Genomic DNA, 22,041 nt, shown 5'->3' with positions numbered 1-22,041 from the left:
GGGCGAGTAATATATGGGAAGAGGAAGGAAACGAGCGAGTGTGTCTCACCTGAGAAGCTTGCGAGGATCCGGCTAAGCGTCAGGGTGCGGGCTGTATGAATGGAGCCTCAATGGGACGGAAGTGCACTGGGAAATAGAACCGCCCAGTGATCGACAGCGAAGAGGGCCACGATGGGGTAGGATATGAAGGCGGCCATGATGGAATGGTCAAGGACGCCCATAGAGATATGTAAATGCGAAGGTAGAACAGATAGGGAAGAGGTTGTATGAAGAGTAGCGCCTCAGGATGAGGGGCGAGGAACAGTTGAGAAAAGGAAGACAGGGGGGATTTGTTAGTATAGTGTTACAATTATTCAGTTATAAAAATAGGAGTGGAAAGAAAGGGGTATAGGGCATGGAAAAGCCGGAAACATGCTCAGTTCTTGGTACATAAAATTAGAGAGAAAACATTTCAGTCAATTTGCGTAGGGCTAAATGTACACTTAGAGATATTCAAGGATTAGAGTAGATTAGACCAGTCCTCAAGTCGGTTCAGTCCAGAGTGATGGCTATCACAGCGAATTATCCATTTGAGTTCCTCTTTGTTGAGGACAGATGCAATATTCATGTTCCTTGAGGACTGTGTGATAACGCTGATCACCTGCCATGTCAAGTCGTCCTCGGTATGATTAAGTTGTGTGAAATGTTCAACAAGAGGAGCGTTAGCCGTCTTGCAGCGGATTCTGCTTCTATGTTGACAAATGCGAATCCTTATTTTCTGCGTAGTTTGCCCCACATAGATCAGATTACAGGGGCATGTTATGGCATATATAACATTATTAGTGTTACAATTAGAAAAATTGTTCAAGGTGACGTTAATGTTAGCATGCACGAAGGTTTTAGTATCCAATGTGAGGCAGCAGACACTACAGCTTGTACATTTGAAGTGACCCACCAGTCGTGGTAGATTGCAAAAGGTTCTGAGGGTAGAATCCCTGTTTGGTTCTGGAATTGCGGCCCTGACTAGATGGTCCTTAATACTTTTGTTCTTTTTAAATGCAAAGAGGGGGCACTCTATATGGAGATTGCCGGCATTCAGTGTTGGCCAATGTCTCTTGATACATTTTTTCACTACGCTAGAAATGGGTGTGAAAGTAGTAACACAAACAAGTTTGTCGTTCTGTTTCTTATCCTTGGGGGTGAGTAGAGTTTCCCTCGGGCAATACCAGGCTCTTTTTAGCGATCTCTTGACTAATTTACGTGGGTAACCTCTGTCAGTCAATTTTTTGAGTAGCAGGTTAGCTTCAGAAAAATAGTCTTGTTTGAAGAAGCAATTGCGCCGTATCCGCAAGAATTGTGAGTATGGGAGTGAGTCGCGAAGGGCTCTGGGGTGGTGACTGCTGTATGCCAAAAGAGTGTTTTTCTCAGTGGGTTTGCGGTAAAGGGTGGTGTAGAGAACCCTAATTTTGAGCAATGATAGTTAGATCCAGGAAGGCTATTTGTTCTTTACTGCTGTTAACAGTAAATTTTAAACCATTGCTGTGATGATTAAGCCAGTTATGGAATTGAGCGAGGTGGTCTGTGTTACTGTTCCATATAAGGAAAATATCATCGATGTAACGTTTCCATTCTTGTATGTAGGACCTGAAGGGATTATGGGGGGATAGTATGGTATTGGTTTCTAGCCAATCCATGTACAGTATCGCGAAATTTGGAGCGAAAACTGCGCCCATACTGGTTCCTTTCACTTGTTGGTAAAATGTACCGTCAAAAAGGAAGAAATTCTTAGTGAGGCAGATTTTGAGAAGGTGAATGATAAAGGAGGTAGGGACGGAATGAGGTTGTGGCCTAGTATTGAGAGTGGATCTTATGACGTCAATGCCTTCATCATGGGGAATGTTGGTGTAGAGTGACTCCACATCGAGGGTGCAAAGGAGGTCGCTGAGGGGATTAAAGGGAAGTCCCTCTATAAGATTAACCATAGCCATGGTGTCTTTAATGTAACATCGAGTGACGGGGACGAAGTCTCTGATAAAGAAATCAATGTACCTACCCAATGGTTCCAAGATTGAGCCACAACCCGACACAATGGGGCGACCCGGGGGGGTGGTGGGGTTCTTATGTATCTTGGGTAGGGTGTAAATTACTGGTGTACGGGGGCTTTTGGTGTTGAGAAATTGAAATTCATTCTTGGTCAGAAAGCCTTGGGCTAGGCCTTCTTCAGTGATATCAAGGATGAGTTTTTGAATTTCTTTGGTGGGATCAGTGGGCAATCTCAAATAGTGATCTGTTCTAGAGAGTTGTGTCAGTATGTCCTGTTTGTAGGAGTCAGTGTTTTGGATGACAATCCCTCCTCCCTTGTCTGCTGGTTTGATGGTCAGGTCATTCATTTTCTTGAGATTCTTCATAGCTTCTTTCTCGGTCAATGAGAGGTTGTAAGGGATGTAAATGCGTTGGTGTTCAAGTGTGGCGATTTCGTTTAGAACCAGCTTTTCGAAAGTCAGAACTTCAGGTGGGACACTGTACAGAGGCGGGGAGAAGGTAGAGGGAGGGCGAAATGTGGTAAATGCTGTCGAAGTGGTGAATGGTCTGTTCTCAAAGAAGGCCTGAAGGCGAATCTTCCTAAAAAACCGTAACAGTTCAATTTGGAGTTGTAGATAATCAGGTCTAGTAGTAGGAACAAATGAAAGTCCTTTGCTAAGTAATGTGATTTCTTGCTCAGAGAGAGAGTGAGTGGAGAGGTTAAAAATGGGAATAGTTTGATGTTCACCCATAGTGACTATGGGGGCAGAGTTGGAGGAGTTAATGTGGGGAATAGTGTTACTCACCATTGGTAATACCGCTGGCGTGTCTGTCTGTCTCCAGGGGTACTGTGCCAACGGGGGAGACGTGGTGTTCCGCGGCTGGGTTGGCGCCCCTGGTCTTGCCCTAAAAAATTATTAGGATTGTTTGGTCTGGTTCTGGATGTACTAGGGCCTTCAGTGGAGTCAGAATTATCTGAAGACTCAGCCGAAGTATCAGAAAAACCAACTACGTGTTGCTGTTTATTAAATCTACCCCAGGGTCGCTGTGTTCTAGGACCTAGGTATGCCCTATTGACGTAAAAATCCTCAAGTAGATATGGATATGTCCTTTCTACTTTGTAATTCTTGATGTCTCGCTTAACTTTCACAATTTTTTTGTTTTGTTCAATGCGATGAAATTCAGATAGAGTTTTCTCAACTTTGTCCAGTAGGTTCTTAGCGTCAGTGAGGGTACTATTCTCTTTAATGTGTTACTACTTTCACACCCATTTCTAGCGTAGTGAAAGAATGTATCAAGAGACATTGGCCAACACTGAATGCCGGCAATCTCCATATAGAGTGCCCCCTCTTTGCATTTAAAAAGAACAAAAGTATTAAGGACCATCTAGTCAGGGCCGCAATTCCAGAACCAAACAGGGATTCTACCCTCAGAACCTTTTGCAATCTACCACGACTGGTGGGTCACTTCAAATGTACAAGCTGTAGTGTCTGCTGCCTCACATTGGATACTAAAACCTTCGTGCATGCTAACATTAACGTCACCTTGAACAATTTTTCTAATTGTAACACTAATAATGTTATATATGCCATAACATGCCCCTGTAATCTGATCTATGTGGGGCAAACTACGCAGAAAATCAGGATTCGCATTTGTCAACATAGAAGCAGAATCCGCTGCAAGACGGCTAACGCTCCTCTTGTTGAACATTTCACACAACTTAATCATACCGAGGACGACTTGACATGGCAGGTGATCAGCGTTATCACACAGTCCTCAAGGAACATGAATATTGCATCTGTCCTCAACAAAGAGGAACTCAAATGGATAATTCGCTGTGATAGCCATCACTCTGGACTGAACCGACTTGAGGACTGGTCTAATCTACTCTAATCCTTGAATATCTCTAAGTGTACATTTAGCCCTACGCAAATTGACTGAAATGTTTTCTCTCTAATTTTATGTACCAAGAACTGAGCATGTTTCCGGCTTTTCCATGCCCTATACCCCTTTCTTTCCACTCCTATTTTTATAACTGAATAATTGTAACACTATACTAACAAATCCCCCCTGTCTTCCTTTTCTCAACTGTTCCTCGCCCCTCATCCTGAGGCGCTACTCTTCATTCAACCTCTTCCCTATCTGTTCTACCTTCGCATTTACATATCTCTATGGGCGTCCTTGACCATTCCATCATGGCCGCCTTCATATCCTACCCCATCGTGGCCCTCTTCGCTGTCGATCACTGGGCGGTTCTATTTCCCAGTGCACTTCCGTCCCATTGAGGCTCCATTCATACAGCCCGCACCCTGACGCTTAGCCGGATCCTCGCAAGCTTCTCAGGTGAGACACACTCGCTCGTTTCCTTCCTCTTCCCATATATTACTCGCCCATCCTCACTCAATTCCCTCCCTCAACCCCACAGGTTATCGCGGTACTATACGGGTTGCATCGGAACTATCGACATTCTTCTACGCTTACATTTCCCGGGCTACCGCCCCACGGTGAGTTTATTTCCTCGTGTCCCGTTACCATCACTCCACCCCCCACCCCCTCCTTGCTCACTATCCCTCCCTTTTCCCCACAGGCTGTAATTTTCCGAACGCTTCTACACGCTCGGTCCGGCTGCCTCGGAACTCCCATCGCTTTTCAGCACAGACCTGACTCGCAACTAACGGACCATTTTTACCTCTCCCATTGATTCACCGTTACCCTGGTAAGCCCTAGCCCGCCGTTCTCCCCCTATCCATACATTCAGGCACTTCTTCACCTTCTCCTAACCGTCTATTTCCCCTGCAGGCTCACTTTTCCGCCCACACGGAATTGCAACATCCTTCGAGCCCCGGTCTGAGACAATTTCTGACGGGCCGATTTTTCTATTCAGTGTCTCGCCTTTACTCTGGTAAGCCTTAGCCCGACTCTCTTCCACTTGCACCCTGCGCTCCCGCACTCCTCCCCCGCCTTGACTCTCCCTCTCCCCTACAGGCTCTATTTCCCGCCTACACCTCATTCCACGGATTCCGGACTATAACACTAATAGTCTCTAGTGTTGGTTTTGACGTGGCTGCGCATCACACACTACCCAAATTGGTTCATCTTCTTCCCGTTCCGGGCACTGTAAGTCTCCTCCACCTTATTCTCTGCACCACCCTTTTGACACCCCTCTCTTCTCGCATATTACCTTTTTAATCCACTCTCCCTTCGCCCTCTTTTACTCTTCCTATGCTCTCTTCCTAACTTTGCATATTGTTATTTTTCTCCCCCTCCCCACTAGGCTACCTCCCAGGCAATTAATTGTCATTCTCTTGTCCTGAAGAGATCCCACTACTCGTTAAGGGATCGAAACGTCGTCGACAACCATTTCTAAACTCCAGTGTATTGCAAATTGAAATGTCGGAGTATGAAATGTTTTACTGACTTTTTGTTAACAATTACCTTTGAGCACCAAAAAGTCACCTCTTAAATCACTTGCCTGGGTACCGGAAATCGGCTGATTTCCTATTACCCTGCCACCAACTCACTCACTGGTTTACTTTTCTCACTATTTATTGTAATTTTCTAGTTATTTCTGCATTGTCTTCAAACATAAAACCCAATTTTTCATTGTACTAATTGTGGCACTTTAATCTACTCGAATTGAATGGGACCACTGTTCCTTTATAATAATGTTTACACCCTTGGTCCCTTCTGACTCTTAGGGTCTCCTTGTTCCTTATAATTGTCCACACTATTGTTCTAAACATTTTTTTTTACAGTCATCAATTTCAGCTTCTCTCTCACAGGTACATATGCAACATTTTAATTTACAGTTAATATTTTCAACAATTTGGTTTCCGTTTACACGAAGACACTGGCTTTGGCAGCTTGACAAATGCTCCGTCCTTCACCAGGTCATGCTTTCTCAGCTTGTTCAGTAGCTCAATCATGTGGTCACATGGTTCCCTCGCGCACACAACTCCACCCGCCCATATTGCAGTCAAGTTAAGCAAGATGGAGGATTTGTCCATTACTGGAAAAATGGGAAACAGAAAACTATTAATTACGTGATAATGTATTTTTAACTGTTTACCACCCACTATTGCCCTAATCTATTATTAACATGCCAGCCTAGCATAGCTTAAGCAGAAACAGCGTTATCATTTTACGAATTACACATGGGGCCTTGCCATGCGAAACTCTTTAATCCATTCTAAACACAAGATTATTACATTTACGGTTATTTTTCACATTAATTCTGATTAGTTCATGCATATTCGCAAAGCAAGCTTCCCACGTGTAGTTTAATTGTGCACATTAGTCGTTTAGACACTACTTACTGTTAGTACGTATTATAGGGGTGTTCGGTTGAGCAGGTTTCTTTCGGGAAATCCTGCTCCATCACCTGAATTTGTAATATCTCTGTACATGAGTAGTAGGTGTAGATACCTGGAAAGTCTCAGATTTGCTTAACTCATCTGGATTCTAATTATAGCAGCTGAGGGAGACAAAGCTTGAGATAGTTACAACCATATTTGAATGCAGCAGTGCAGGATTGTTATATAGCATGGCTGACGACGAGGTGGTCCAAGTAGAAAGACCACCACAATTGGCTACAACCTTGATGCTGACTCCACAGGGACATCTAGTAATGACCTGCTGTACTGCACCTTGTGCTTCCTACTCTCCAGGGACATCTAGTAACGACTTGCGGTACTGCACCGTGTGTTTCTGACTCTCCAGGGACATCTAGTAACCAACTGCGGCACTGCACCTTGTACTGAGGACTAGTATTTTCACTTTTTTTATGTATGACTTTAAGACAGCTTTAACTGTGTGCCCAATATGTTCCAAAAAATGAATGATAAAAATACATAAACAACCTTGTCAAGTATGACGCTCCAGGAGTTAGACTAACGCATTTTATTGCTGGTGTCCAGATCACTGCATTAAAATGCATCGGGCACGGATATATAGCTCTCTGACATGCTTTGGGGACCATGAGGCGCTTTAAAATTACCTCGTGTGCAGCACTGAATCTCTGCACTACCGCTCTGCCTGGGAAGGAATTAAGCCTGCCTCTGCCAGACCTGGAGGACTCGTCATGGTGGCTCGGCACACGGGGATACATTGGGGCATATTTACTTGTAAAGTGGAGAACCATGTCGTTCAGCCAAAATGGCTAACAACATGCTCCGTCACTTTAGAAATGCAGGGCTGCACCATATTTACAAGAATATGGTGCAGCTCTGCGTTTCTAAAGTGCAAGGGTGCCTGTGTTGAAGGGGAAGATTGTTTATGTGCAGGAAGGTGTCCCTTCTTGCACATAAAACAATCTTTAAATTGTGTTTTGTAACTTCTATGTGTGCTGCTCAATGTAGAGGTGTAAATGAAACTGGTTCTCCAGCCTGTTCCCTCCTTCCCTTGAAGAACATTATTTACTAACCCTCCCACTGGCTCTGGTATTCCTATGTAGCAGAGCATTGCCCTCCCAGAATGGCTGGCTAACCCCAGGGGCTCCCTATTACCTCATCAAATCAGCCTGGCTAATCCACTTAACTGTGACCAATCAGAACAGCTTACTGGAAGGCTGCATGTTGGCTTACAGACAAGAAAGTCTTATAACTTTTTGTCTGTACACTTTAGGAGAAATTCAACAATACCATATTGTTGGATTTATCAATACCATTCTAGGAAGTCTTTAAATGGCATTTTTATGATTCTCCTAACATTAGTTATTCTTTAATAACTTCTTGCCATGTTAACTTATGTGGCTGGGGATCTGCAATGGGGACAATTAACTGGACAATTTCTCCAACACCGGGGCTTATATAATATCTTTTATACGAACCCTGCCTATATCTACAGATCCCCCCACCCCTGAAACACCTAGAGGAGACATTAGGGGTTCTGAATATGTAAACATATTGCAGATCCTCAATCCACAGTGCTCCTAGCACAAAAGTCGATTTTGGGAAGCACTTTAGTACAATGTGGTGAGTAAAATGTTCAATTTCACTAACCCCTGGGAATATAAAAATAATTTTATAAGGATCCTCCCTATAACTTATTGTCCCCCTGCCCTCCTCCCACCCCCACCCCTGGGACACCTAGGGGAGACCCTGGGGGTACCTAATATGCCAAAGCATTGTAGTTTATTAACTTTTAAGTGCCCCAAACACAAAAGTCAAGTTTGGGCATAATTTGCATTTTAAAAGCAGTCCTGTAACACAGGGCTACGTAGAAGCTGACCCCCGGCTTCAGCAGTGCACACATGCAAGTGCAAAAACGCTGCTAGCATCTAAACTGCCATACCCTATTATATACTAGGGCCTTAGGGGTAGTTTCAAACCCCCTGCCCTATTATGTACTAGGGCCTTATAGGGGCGGTGATGCCAAACATAGGGGTACCCTACCCATAGTGTACCCTAGTGTATGTAGGTGTTTCACTGTATTGTAAGTGTGTTTTCAGCATAGCACTGACCCTGGGCCTGGTTAGGCAGAGCCCAGAGTCAGTCAGAGTCAGTTACCACCAGTACCAGTCAGCAAAACGTTCAGGGTGCCCAGGGCATAGGATGACTTTGCAACAGATGTGTGCTATGTAAAATATAAGAACAAATACAATAATTTCTCCTGTTTTGCTCCTCCCTTAAGGGGGTGTTATTTCTATGATACAAAGGGAGGTCTGACCATCTTAGTAGATCTGGATTTGTGTAAAACACTATGGTTGGAAGCACTGGAATGCCCAAGTAACTGCCATGGAATACTCACTGTAGGGTAAAGCTGATCATAGCAATATGTGCCACAAAAAGTTCAACTTTCCCTCACAGAAATGTTTTTGCCTCTATCTGGGCCCTTTCAATCAAGTCAGGCAACAGGAATTGTGTGAAATATGTTTGAAAATTAGCCACTCAGGGGCAGCTTTACAAGAACTGATGCATCTCTGCATTTTAGCAGAGATGCATCAGTTCGATTGCGTGATGCAAAAAACCCTTGCACCACCATGGATGCGTCGCATTTACAATGCAGCGCACCGTGGCGCAAGGATTGACAGATGCATCACGCATCTGTAGACGTACCGGTAACGCATTGCTGGAGTTGTGTCTCAAGCACAACGGAACTCCAGCAATGTTCAGGAATGCCTATTTCTAATGTGCTGCGTCACTCCTTATGCCTGCTTCAAGCAGGTGTAAGGTTTTGACGCAGCGGCGTCGTAAAAGTGACGCAGCGGCGGCGTAAAAGTGTCGCAAGGGGCTTGTAAATCTGCCCCTTGGTATGCTTGTAAAGCAAATGAACCATTTGCTTTTCAATAGTAGAATGCAAGCAATTATCCTGATCATGTTGGGCACTGGGCAAGGGGTGCCTCCACAACAAAAGAGCAAGCCAGGCCGTGGCCGTATTCATCCCCCCCTATTAGCTCTGCCGCTGGAGGGTGTAGAGCTTCACCCTGAATATGGAGATCTCTGAAGTCGTAAACGCTACTCAAGTGGTGAGAATAAGGCGTTCCTCGGCACGGTTTGCTTTCAAAGTTTTGGGACATACAGAAACATGGACATTTGTGGGCATTCCCAAACTCCAATCCCACTCCTTTCCACCCTGGAAATGGTTGGCAATTTAATCCATCAAAGGGCTGGCACATCTCATGCAGCATGGGAAGGGGAATAGATCAACCTCAGATTTGATGGGGGTGTAAGCAAGGGCTTTCTCCACAGGAAACATATATTACCCACGGAGAAAACAAAGGGGCATATCATCAAGGGCAATATCGCCGCTTTAGTAGCACTTTTTGCCACTAAACCGGCAATATTTTTATCGCCATATCAGCAAGCTGTCGCTAACAGCTGTTAGCGACAGTTTACTGGCAATAGCGCCCCTTGTCAGCACGCCTCCCATCGCATCGCTAATGAGATGCAAAGGAGGCGTGCCTGACAAGACTCCCTTGGGAAAATATCGCTAACCCAGCTTCGTTATATTGACAACGAGGGTTAGCGATATTTAAAATCACGTTTAGTATGCCTTAACACAGGAATTTAACGTCTGTTAAATTCCTGACTAAGGCATATCCAACATGGGGGGTGGATTGTGTGGCTAAGACCACAGGCCCTATCATCTAGGATATCGCCGTTTTCCACCATGGAAAACGGCGATATCCACGCTATCTCTGGAATTTTTATCGCCCCGGCGATGCGCGTTGTTGATAACGCGCTAACCCAGCGATAAATTCCAGAGATAGCCGGCGATAAATATGCAAGCGCTAAGCGCGCTTTGCGATATTTAGCGCTGGACCATTCCACCTGTGCAGATGTCATCGAGACCTCACAGGCAGTTTCAGAGCAAGCAGGGGAAGTCATGTCACCTTCCCAGTGGCACAATGGAAACCTGTGTCTGGCACAGCTTCCCAGGTGTAATATAGGTAAAGTTGATGAATACAAAATGGTAAATAATTTCCAGGAGATGTCTGCCATCTTCTGATTTCGTTTTCCTTAAAATATTAACACTAATATTTCATATTAAAATGTTTTGAATTGTCTTTGGCCTTACAAGGGAAGTTATGAATGCTCTGAGCGACTGACTTCAGCGGCCCATTGTGATGTCACAGTGTGGAGTTCCTGGTCAGGGAGACCTGCATCCGAACGCCTGACTCTCATCCTCCAGGGAAGCCAGGGCCGTCCCAGGTAAGAATCTAAATATACACGTCAGTAAGAAAACAACCTGTTATGCAGAACTGTAGTAACAGAAATGATAAGACATATAAGACAAAGACAAGAAAACTCTGAGAAAGATGGGATTTAACAGTGAAGAAAAGAATTTTAGCATAGAGTAGTTGTACTGTAGTGATAGTCTCACAGCTGGTTTGTGGGTCACTGTAAATATATGATGTTTATCGGAATTATTTCAACCCAACCACACGATATTCAACGCGTTTATTCTCTCCCTATCTACTCAGCTATTCGTTTGCTTGAGCTACGTTTTCTGTCATGAATCCCTTGCCACCTTTCTAGTTTTGCTACCTCCTTTTCTACTTCTCTTTTATCTAGGTGAAGTACTTTCAGGTTTAGAAGAGACTTTGTTGAGCATCCACATAGGTGGCAGACGTCCAAGTAACTGATATGGAATGTCGAACCACAGTTACATGAAAACACCCTGATGCCAAAAAGGTGATCACAAAGCTAGGTTGTGCCTGACAGTGCACTCACAGATAAGAGAACACTGGTGAATGAAACATAACATATGGAGGTAAACATTACTACACCAGGGTTCTTTGGGCATATCTACAAGGCGGCGATAGAAAATTATCGCCGCTTTTGTGGCCGTTTTCGGCCGAAAAGCGGCGATAATTTTATCTCCTAATTAGCAAGGCCACGCTAACGCGTGAAACCTTGCTTTAGCGCACAAAATCTTAACGCCCAGCTCTGCATCTCTAATGAGATGCAAAGTGGGCGTTCCTGACCTAACATGAGAGGAGAAATGTTGCTAAGCGACATTTCTCCTATCATCAAGCCCCACGCTATGAAGCATAGCGGCAGTAAAAGTAGCGATAACCCCTGTTATCGCTACTTTCCTTACACCTGCTTCAGGACTGACTTAGCCATGATATCCTATGGAAGGTGGATTTCATGGCTAAGTTTGTGAGGCCCTATCAGCAAGCTAACGCCAAACTTCGTGAGATAATCTCACGTTAGGCAGTTAGCGCTAGGATTTTTATCGCTTTTGAGATAAGCGTTGCTAATAGCACGCTATCTCAGCGATAAAAATCCACGCTAGCCGGCGATAATTATCCAAGCGCTAAGTGCGCTTAGCGATAATTATCGCCGGTTGCTGCTGATATGCCCCTAAGTTTTCCCCGTTTCTTTCCATTTCTTGATTATGCACCCTCTTTGTAATTGTTTTCCAGACTGTAGCCTTTTCCATTTCCTGTTACCCTCCGAACCCTCTGCCCTATTCTGACCTAATATCACCGGATCTGTCAGCACACATTTAGTTATATAAAATAATGGATGTTTCAGGAATGAATGACCCAAGTATCTGTAGCAGGAAGGTAGCAAAGGCCCCCTACATAGGAGAACAGCAGGTCAATGCAGAGCATTACATAATGCATACTTTGGTTAGGTGCGAGGGACAAAGAAATGAAAACACACCTCATGGCTGCACTGAAGTCCAATGTGGAAGCTAGGCCTAAGTCGGGCCTGGTTTAGGCAAGAGCAGGAAAATACAGGGGCATATTAGCAACACTTTGCGATAAATATTGCAAAGCGCGCTTAGCGTCAATATTTTTACTGCTGGCTATGGCTGGTTTTCATCGCGGAAATAGCACGTTATCAGCAACACGTATCTCGAAGGCGATGAAAAATCCAGCGATAGCGGCGAAATGACTGGTCATCGCTGGAAAATCCAGCGATGAAATTCCTGCGATAGTGAAATCCTTGGTAATAAGCCAAGGTGGCCTCAGCCTGACAATCCACCTCCCATTTAAAAGGTGGCTAAGTCAGGTTTCGATCAGGCGTTAGGAGCCAGCGATAATCGCGGTTAGTGCGACTTTTTTTATCGCAACGCGGGCATTGATAATAGGGGGAAGTTGTGTTTACGACTGTTTCCACTTAGTTTTAGTGAGGAACGCCTATTTTGCATGTCATTAGCGATAAATATTGCTGACATGCAAAGTGGCAAAAAAACGGACGCTATTGCCAGTAAACTGTCGCTAACAGCTGTTAGCGACAGCTTGCTAATAGGGCGAAAAAAATAGCGCCGCTTTAGGGGCAAAAAGTGCTGCTAAAGTGGCGATATTGCCCTTGATAATATGCCCCACAGTTCTGTCAAGTGCAGAGTTTCCGTTTTAGTGTAGAAATGTTCATAATGTAAAGAACAGGCTTTTATTAAATCAAAATCAACGTTCACACTTATATGACACTCCCATGTAATACATCTGAATCCTGTGAGCCTCTCATTGGTTCTACCATATAGTTGAAAGTTAAGGTATGTTCTGAGCCCTTTTTTGAAGCAGGGATTTTGGAGATCCTCTCAAAGGCATTAAAGCAAGGAGCGCTGTTTATTTACAGCAAATGTATCAAATCTATTTCTGCCCAAAGTAAGCGTTATTGGACACCGGCAGCATTCTAGTTGGAGACAGAAAAGCAGTTTGCTAGGTAAGTATGATGAATCCAGAATGTAGTACGCTTAGAAACAGACATTTGAACATGATTGGATTTTACACATTAAGCCACTGGAGATCATGTCTTGCTGTGAATACATGGTCTCTTTATAGTAGGCTTCCAACAAGTCTAACCCCTGCAGTCTGTGCACTCTGAGGGGCTTATTTACAAGCCCCTTGCGCCACCGGTGCGTCTCTTTTAATATTGGAAAAACTGGCATACTGGCGGCGCAAGGGGCTTGTAAATACACCCCTGAAGTTTGTGCACTTATTTACAAGCCCTTTGCACCACTGGTGCATCACTTTTCACCACAATAAAAGTGACGCACTGGCGGCACAAGGGGCTTGTAAATAAGCCACTTAGGGTCTCATTTATGAAAAGTGGTGCATCTCGCGAATTTGTTACGAAATGATGCGTCACTTTTTTGCGGCATGGATGCGTCAGATTTATGGTTTGGCGCACCATGTCGCAAGTGACGGGTAAAGTTTAAAAAAATGACATTGACGCGGCCATCTTGACGCAACAAAAACTGACGCAACTGCTGAAAAAGTCATAAGTCAGAATTGCATATTCCGACACCAGACAAACTTGCCCCGCACCACTTTTTCATTGCATCACAATTTGGAAATAGGCAAAAAAACATGCATCTACCTCAAAAATCAATTTTGGAGGCAAATAAAGGTTCTATGGAGCATGAAGGAGACACCAGCAGTCAAGAGAACTTCCCACACTAGCCAGGATGTCCAGCCCGAAACACAGCGGAAGAGGAAAGTAAATTTCAGTGTGGAGGAGAATGAAATACTAATCAATGAGGTCAAAGACCACCAACATCAGCTGTTTGTCACCTCTAAGTTGGCGTTATCTAAAAAGATGCCATTTTGAAGTTTATTTTGGATAAGGTCAACTGTGTGGCTCAATAGAAGAGGACAGTGTCAGATTTGAAGAAACGTTAGCATGACATCAAGTGCAGGACAAAGGAGAAAATGGCGCAAAACCTGAAGGCAGCAATGCAGACCGGAGGAAGGAGCCCAGCACACCAGGAGGAGCTGGATGCCCTGGAGGAGCGGGTGGCGGTTGTCATCCCAGAGGAGTTGGTGGCAGGGCTTCCAGGATAGGACAGTGCTGAGCATGAGGAACTGCAAGAAACACAGGGTAAGTTGCAAGGGGCAATGTTGGTAACAAGCTAATGTTGTGCAGTGCATTTACTAAGGCACCAGTCCTTATTAGCGATATGCGTTATGCAAAAGCAAGTCATGTATGTCAGTAACAGTGAAGTGTCACACAAATGCCTTGTACCCTGGACAGTCAGATGCTGCCCAGTCCATGATAGATCCATCATGTACATCACAATGCATATGTCAGAAGTGCAGTACCAGGCCACTGCTGCCACTGTGAATTGCTAAATGTAGGTGCATACACTACAGAACCCATGTGAACTACAAATGCAACAACACACTGCAACAGACATAGGGGCCTCATTTATGATGCTGGAGCGGTACTATTGTGCCACAAGGATGTCACTTTCATGACGTACCTGTGGCACAATGTGCCACTGGCATATTTATAAGGGCATGTAAAGTCATGTTACGTGGTTTTTCATGGGTGTCTCCTTCATGCACGAAACTGCGTGAAAGGGTCATTCCATGGGTGTTGCTGGGGGTGTTCCCAGCAACATCCATTTATTTTTGACAATGCCTCAGATTAAGGAGAAATTGTAACTCTTGGGCAGTGCAAAAAACATACGCCTCACCAGGAGATTCATAAGGGAGGCACAACGATGAGGAATGTCCTAATTTCTTCCTGTGTATCCTCATTCTATGTGTGCTGCATTCTGCAGCAACATATCTGATGATGTGTTGCATGAACTTTGACCTACATCATAGTTACAAAATGAAGACAAAAAGTAAAAAAGTAGACTCTTGAGAACAGATGTCAAACATGAGCATCAACCTACATTGTGTCACATTTCAGAGCATGCAACACCTACTCCTGAGCAGCAACCTGTCTTGGAAGAGGATCATGTGGAGGGTGATTGCATGCCAAGCCGGGACCAAGACCTCCTCCAGGAACTGTTCCAATCTATTCAAACCCCCTCTCCCGTCACAAGATCAAGCAGCATTGCGGTGTGTCCACATGACCTGTCTGGAACCCATCATACACCACCTCCTACAACATCTGAACCTCCAAACTCATAGGATACGCTAAATGTATTTGAACAACGTGTTTTTGAAGTGCAGAGTCAGTTGGTACAGGAGGTGCTGAAAGGGATGGAAAGCATGGCAGCCACCCTAGAGGGAGTCCTCCGTTGTCTAACGCCTCATTGTGGCAGTGCAGACCATGAAAGTGGCACCGACTCTCCACTGTGGCTTTTTTCGGGCCCTGGATGATATATCCATTGTCATGCGGTAGAGGCACAAGCAAATGCCCAGCACAAGTGCCTCCACATAACATTCTTGAAGCCATGGAGTGGAAACAGGATACATATCTCACCACCTTGGCTGCCTACCAACGTGATGCAGCTGCAGTGCTGGCAAACCAGCAAGTCCTGCTCAGTGCATAGCTGCCTTACCTGTTGGCCCAGGGAAATGCTGCTGGAAACCTGCCTTCCACATCTACAACCCAATGTGTGTATGCCTCCTTTGTCTTTTGGACCATTAAAAACACCATCAGCTGAGCCAACACATACATCAGAGGAAGAAGATGTTGATGTTACTCCGGTAGTTAGGAAAAGTTCAGCATTACCTATTGCCAGATGACCCAAAATCGACAATGTCCTGTGCTTATTGTATTGTAAGTGTACCCCAAAAATGTCATAGTCCTTATTCTCAATATCACTGGTTTATCTCTCACATATCTGTGGACTGTCTCTGAGATGTAAACGTATGATGGCAATTGTTCATTCATCCAAACTTTTTTTTTTAAAACAATTATTATTAAGACAAACAGAGAACAACAGTACACCTTTCGTCAGTACATATTGTATCCGTGTGGTACAGTTTGCTGTCATATTAATCAATTTCTGACATTTAGTGAAACTGTCATACAATTACATCCAAGCCTACAAATCCACCATCCGTCGCCCCCCGCCCCTACACCCACCCTTCTCCGAGTCGATTCTTATGTCGTGATGATGTCCCTATTTCATTCGCTCAGCTCGGACTCTGAGTCCGTTACAGGGGGTTCGCATATATTGCCTCTAAATGCGTTCCACTTTCCCCAGATTCTCTGCCATCTCCGGGGGCAACCCCTGTTCGCGCACACCACCCTCTCCGCCGTCATGGCACTATCTAGGTCTCACGTGGGAGGGGGCTGACTGCGCCCCCCAGTATTGCGCAATATTCCTCTTCGCCAATGCTAGTCCGATGGTCACCCAAGTTTGGTCAGCATGGTTAAGATCAGTAGCGTCCCACACATTCAGTAAGCACATCCGAGGTTCTGGTGGGACATCATGACCGGTAACCCGTGAAATCGTCGCCATGACCTCCCCCCAGTACAAGGTAATGTTAGGACATTCCCATATAGTGTGAAAGTAGGTGCCCTGTAGGCCACACCCCCGCAGACAGAGCGGAGTAAGTGCCCTCCCCATTTTATGGAGTGTGTCTCTAGTGTAGTATATCCGGTGCAGTATTTTAACCCCTTCAGTGCCCATGACGAGCTGGACTCGTCATGGGCTGCGGTGGCGCTGTGCCCCATGACGAGTCCAGCTCGTCATGAACTCCGCCCGCTAATACAAAGCGCGGCACTGGGCGGGGAAAGGGGCGGGCATGCAAGGGGTTAAGCTGCACCAGTTTTATTTTGGATGGTATGGCCACTTCTCGGGGAGACGCCAACGCTTCATACCATTCTAGTTCGTCCATGGGTCCCACTGCTGCCTCCCACTTTCTTTTAAGGATCTCCGTGGGGTCTTTTTGATGATTCACCAGTTTACGGTAGGTCAATGATATAGCTTTCTTGGTGAGGTGGTCTGTGAGCAACCGATCTTCTAGCGGGGAGGACTCGGGTAGGGTGGTCCCCCTGGGTATAGCTTTCTTTAGTGCATGTTGTATTTGTAAGAATTTAAAATGCTCGGTCCGGTTCATCTGATACTCTGATTGCAGCTTCTCAAATGGTATCACCTCACCCTTCCTCCAGAGGTCACCGACCCTGGAGATGCCTATGAGGTCCCACCCCTCGAATTCTTTACGTAAGTGACCCATACCTATCTTAGGGGAGATCCATAGCGGCGTCTGCTGCGTAATCACCCCCTCCCACCCCAACCTGCACTGTGCCGTGCGCCATATCTGTACCGTGTGCGCTGTGGGGCCTTGTAGCTTATTTGTCCCCGATTTAACATATAAGGCGTGGAGGACTCCGTGTAGTCCCAGTATCGCCCTGTCCATTCGCAAAGCGGGTTCATCTTGTGCTGCGTGCATCCATTGATTGATTATTATAATCATTCATCCAAACTTAAATCTTACTCTCACCTATATATATCCCATGACATTCATTTAGCCTGCTCTGTGCCAGGACATCCTCTTCCTTACTGTAAGTACCTCTTCATTTTTGGCCTGCCGTCATCCCTGGCTCCTTGGTTTCTTATCTTAATAAAATTACATTACATATTCACCATGCATGGTGCGACTGTACCCATTATTTGAGTGACTAGTACAGTGTGGAAGGCAGAAATTGCAATGGCAAAGATAGCACATGATGGTATGACAACCAGTTACAAAATTGGTAAGAGTGTGTAAATGGTACAAGCAAATCTGATTGCAATCTTGAACATCCGGGTGGCATTCGAAGGTTAATGTTTGATATGCTACAATCATTAACTTCCCAGTGGTATGGATATATGTGAATGATGTCCAGATGGCTGACATCAAAGGCACCTCATAATGTGAACAATATGGTTGTCATAGCAATTTGCGCATTTGTAAAGTGTATACGTGCTTCTCACTTGTGTGCCTGCAACCACATCCTACATTACTCAACAGGTGTCTCATGTATAAGGCGCGACCTGTACTTTTGTGGTGCTGGAATGACACGTGGCCACATATCGAAGGAGACGCTGCAGCGGCACAATGGGCTTAGAATTAGCCACTGATACATAACTTTTCTTACATGGTGTTACTCATCATGCAGCACACATATGAAAATATGAGAGAGTGACTACCAGTAGACATCCCAAAATGTCTTGCGCTACGTTACACGTTTCTTTGAGAGATGTGACAATCGGATACATTTCCATGTTTAAGGCACTTTGGGGCAGATTTATGACGACTGGCGCATCCCTGCATATCAGCAGGGATGCGCCAGTTATTATGCGCCACAGCTGCGCCACCATGGATGCGCCGCATTTATAATGTGGCGCACCATGGGGCAAAAACGGCACAGATGCGTGACGCATCTGTGCCGAAAAGTGGCGCATTGCTGGAGTTGCGGCGCAAGCGCGACGCAGCTCCAGCAATGATCTGGGGGGCCCTATCTGTACAATGCTGCGTCAATCCTTACGCCTGCTTCAAGCAGGCGCAGGGTTTTGACGCAGCATGGGCCTAAAAGTGACTGAGTGAAATCTTGTAGATTTCACTCAGCCACTTTTAGGAGGCGTTCCTGCGCCGGAACGCCCCCACCTGCCCTGGAACGCCTACAAGTGGCGCAGGGCTTTACAACGTGACGCATCTGGGAGATGCGTCACGTTTGTAAATGCCCCGCACCATGGCGCAGGATTTGCGCCGCTGCTGCGTCACAAAAGTGACGCAACGGCGGCGCAAAAGTGCCGCAAGTGCAACATAAATCTGCCCCTTTGTATATTTTGAAATGTGTAAGGGGGCATGGCTGTAGCTTGCACACACCCACAATATCAGCATTTGAACAGGCCTGTGACACAGACTATTGCAGAATAATGGACCATAAATGTCAAAGGCCTAGTAAACTCAGAAATGGTGCATTTCTGTGGCCTGTGAGATGTGTTGTACTTTACTTTTACAAACGTGGTTTCAGATACTGTTCTCCCAATACTAGTACAGTGCTGCTTGGCAATGACCCTATTTGACTACTTGTACTTTCAGCCTATTGATAGACATAAGATCCAAATTGACAGTCTGCGCACAGCATGTGTAAGACCTAGGGGTGGGCGGAATTTGCGAAAGTGACTTTTGCAAATTATCGCGAAAATGTTAAAAATCTCCGCAAACACGCGGAAATATCGCGAAGACGCAGAAGTTTTTTTCCCGCCCGTTCACGGTATTTTCTGCGTTGTCGCGGCTCGCCAACTTACCCATGCAGTTGCTCGCGGGCGCGGCCATCTTGTTTTCACTCTTCTCGCGGTGCATGATCGCGAGAAGAAAGACGTGATCGCGCGACCAATGACATTACTGCGGGCGTGAACTGTCGCGAGACAGCGCAAATGGCTACCAACAATCCAACATCTCGTGAAGAACGCGACCGGATCGGGAAAACTTGTCGGCGAACGTGGGGATTCAGGTAAGGCGATCCCGCGCGCGCGAGAATGTATTATTTTACAGCGCGAGCAAGAAACAAATTATCGCTAAGCTGTGGAATGCGGAACTTTTGACATTTTCACGCTCTCCGCGGAACGCGAAAATGTCAAATTATCGCAATTTCTGCGAGCGGAACGGAAATTTAGCCCATGCCTAGTAAGACCCAACCTAAGCAGATGTCACCACTTACAATTCCTACAACAAGCCACAAACAAACAAAGCTTTATTATTCAAATCTGTAAAAACTCAAAAACGCTATCCTGAACACCACTACACTAAAAATACCTAAAATGCTAATCCTACACTACACTAAACTAAATCAACTACACTAACATCCTAACATCTAAACTTATACTAAATAATATACCTTATACTACCTTACACATGCATCACAACAGACCGCTAAAACATTAACCCCACCACCCCCATGCAACAATGAAACGTGAGACACACATACAGTATATCTAAACACAGAATAACGAAACCTATCATACTAAACAAAGATATAGTTTTGTGTGTTTTTAAAAGTGTTTTCTTAAAATACATTAAACAATTACTAAACATCAATCTCCCAACCAGTACTTATAACTTAACAACTCATCCTACAACTAATACAAAGCACTAAAACTACACTAACGGATAACAAACGATTACTACACTAATACTAAAAAGTTTGTAAAACTACTATTACACAATGTATATGTAAAATGAGCACTTAAAACACAAAAGTTAGAGATCATGGTGGAGGAGGGGGTGGGGGGGGCTACAACCTTTGGTCCATTTGTTTTATAGTATCCTGTAAGGATGCCACCATCCTTAATAGGGTGGCCAGCTGCAATTGAATTCCCGCCAGCTCGAGGCTCAAGTCCTGCTGGCCCTTTTCAAGTTTATCACCCTTGGTCAAAAGTTGAGCTACCGCATTGTCTGAGGGTGAAGCAACAGGTTAAGGTGGGGGAGCATTGGAGGGTACAGAGGGTGGTGCAGAGGAGGGTCCATGTGGGGGAGCAGTGGAGGGTCCTGAGGGTAGAGCGGAGGAAGGTCCAGGTGGGGGAGCAGAGGATGGTCCAGACGGTGGAGCGGAGGAAGGTCCAGGTGGGGGGAGCAGTGGAGGGTCCAGAGGGTGGAGTGGAGGATGGTCCAGGTGAAGGAGAAGTGGAGGGTCCAGTGGTTTGGAGAGTAGAGGGTTCAGCCTGTTGACATGAGGATGGTCCTAGTTGTGGGGAATTTGATCCTCCTGCTTCTGGTCCTAGTTGTGTATCCGGTGCAGACGACTGTGATGTTTGAGGTGGAGTTGGTGACTTCCAGCTCCCAGCTGCAATTGCACATTCATATTGCCTGTCCATCTGTCGGAAGAACCGTGCCACATGGCGAATGTGGCGGTATCGGTCCAGCCTGATCCTGTACTGCCTCTCCTCATCTGGTGTCATGTTGGCTGTAATAGAGGGGTGTCATTAACATCAGTCTACACTTACACATTAACACTTGTACACATTCGCAATCAAGCAATGTAAGGGGCATTTTTAAAGTCCCTATAGCTAACACAACATAACTTTGAAAGACGTGGGTCACATTTATGATGTTTTGACATAGGGCAGCGCAGCAATGAATCTTGCTGCGCTGCCCTACATCAAAACAAAAGGCCAGGAATGCGCCGTATCTATGTGATATGGTGCATTTCTGCCCTTTTCTCCAGTGCCGGCACACAATGGACTGCCGTGCACCAACGCAGGCATCGTGCAAGGGTGCCTGCATTGTGGGGCTGATTGATTTTATGCAGGAGGGAACACCTTCCTGCACATGACCAATCCCTCCCCTCAATGCAGGCAGCCTTGCACCATGGCACACGTGTGCATGTGTTGGTACATGACAGATCAGTGTCTGATGGTGTCTGTGGAAAAGGCAGTAATCCACTCATTCTCAATGGTAAGTTGCATTCATGCTCTTTTGGTATGAGGCAGGCCGTTACAGTTCTACTATTTGTGGTATTGCCCAGCGGCAAAGACAAACGGCATAGCCAGTGCAGCTTATAACTCTGAGGAAAAAGTGTTGGGGTATGTGAAGCATGACATTCTGCAGAATTTTCTTTTGTCAGTTCAGCTCTGGTAACACCAATTTACAGTACCTAAAGGGAACATCTTGACAAGGATTTTGAGATTCTGAAATGTGACATCTTATTAGCAGAGAATTAAAAGTGTTGTTCACAGGTAATCACATAAGATGATAGTAATTTGGTCACAATGATCATGTCAGATGACAAGTGTAATGTCAACCATGACACATTACTGCTATTGCTCTGGCATCTATACATGGATGCCACTGACTAATGTAAGCATGAACATGTACACGTGGTAAGTGCAGTCAATTCCTGAACACATTTTGAAAATGGGCTGAAGGACATATGTATGTCCGGATTGACAGACAATAATCTGAGTGAA

At 45.3% G+C, this 22,041-nt stretch overlaps 1 protein-coding gene across 1 annotated transcript in view; it reads left to right on the top strand.

Moving 5' to 3' along the window:
* LOC146835267 (peroxiredoxin-like) overlaps positions 1 to 22,041 on the top strand; it is a 559,426-nt gene that overhangs the window by 273,794 nt on the left and 263,591 nt on the right. The window contains exon 6 of the mRNA XM_085602856.1: positions 10,522 to 10,652. The gene's annotated coding sequence lies outside the window, so the exon portion shown is untranslated. The remainder of the gene's footprint in view (positions 1 to 10,521; positions 10,653 to 22,041) is intronic.

Source organism: Triturus cristatus, chromosome 4_2, assembly GCF_964204655.1.
Source record: "Triturus cristatus chromosome 4_2, aTriCri1.1, whole genome shotgun sequence".
NCBI lineage: Eukaryota > Metazoa > Chordata > Amphibia > Caudata > Salamandridae > Triturus > Triturus cristatus.
The sequence above is the reverse complement of the archived record's forward strand: the minus strand, read 5'-3'. Positions and strand labels throughout refer to the sequence as shown.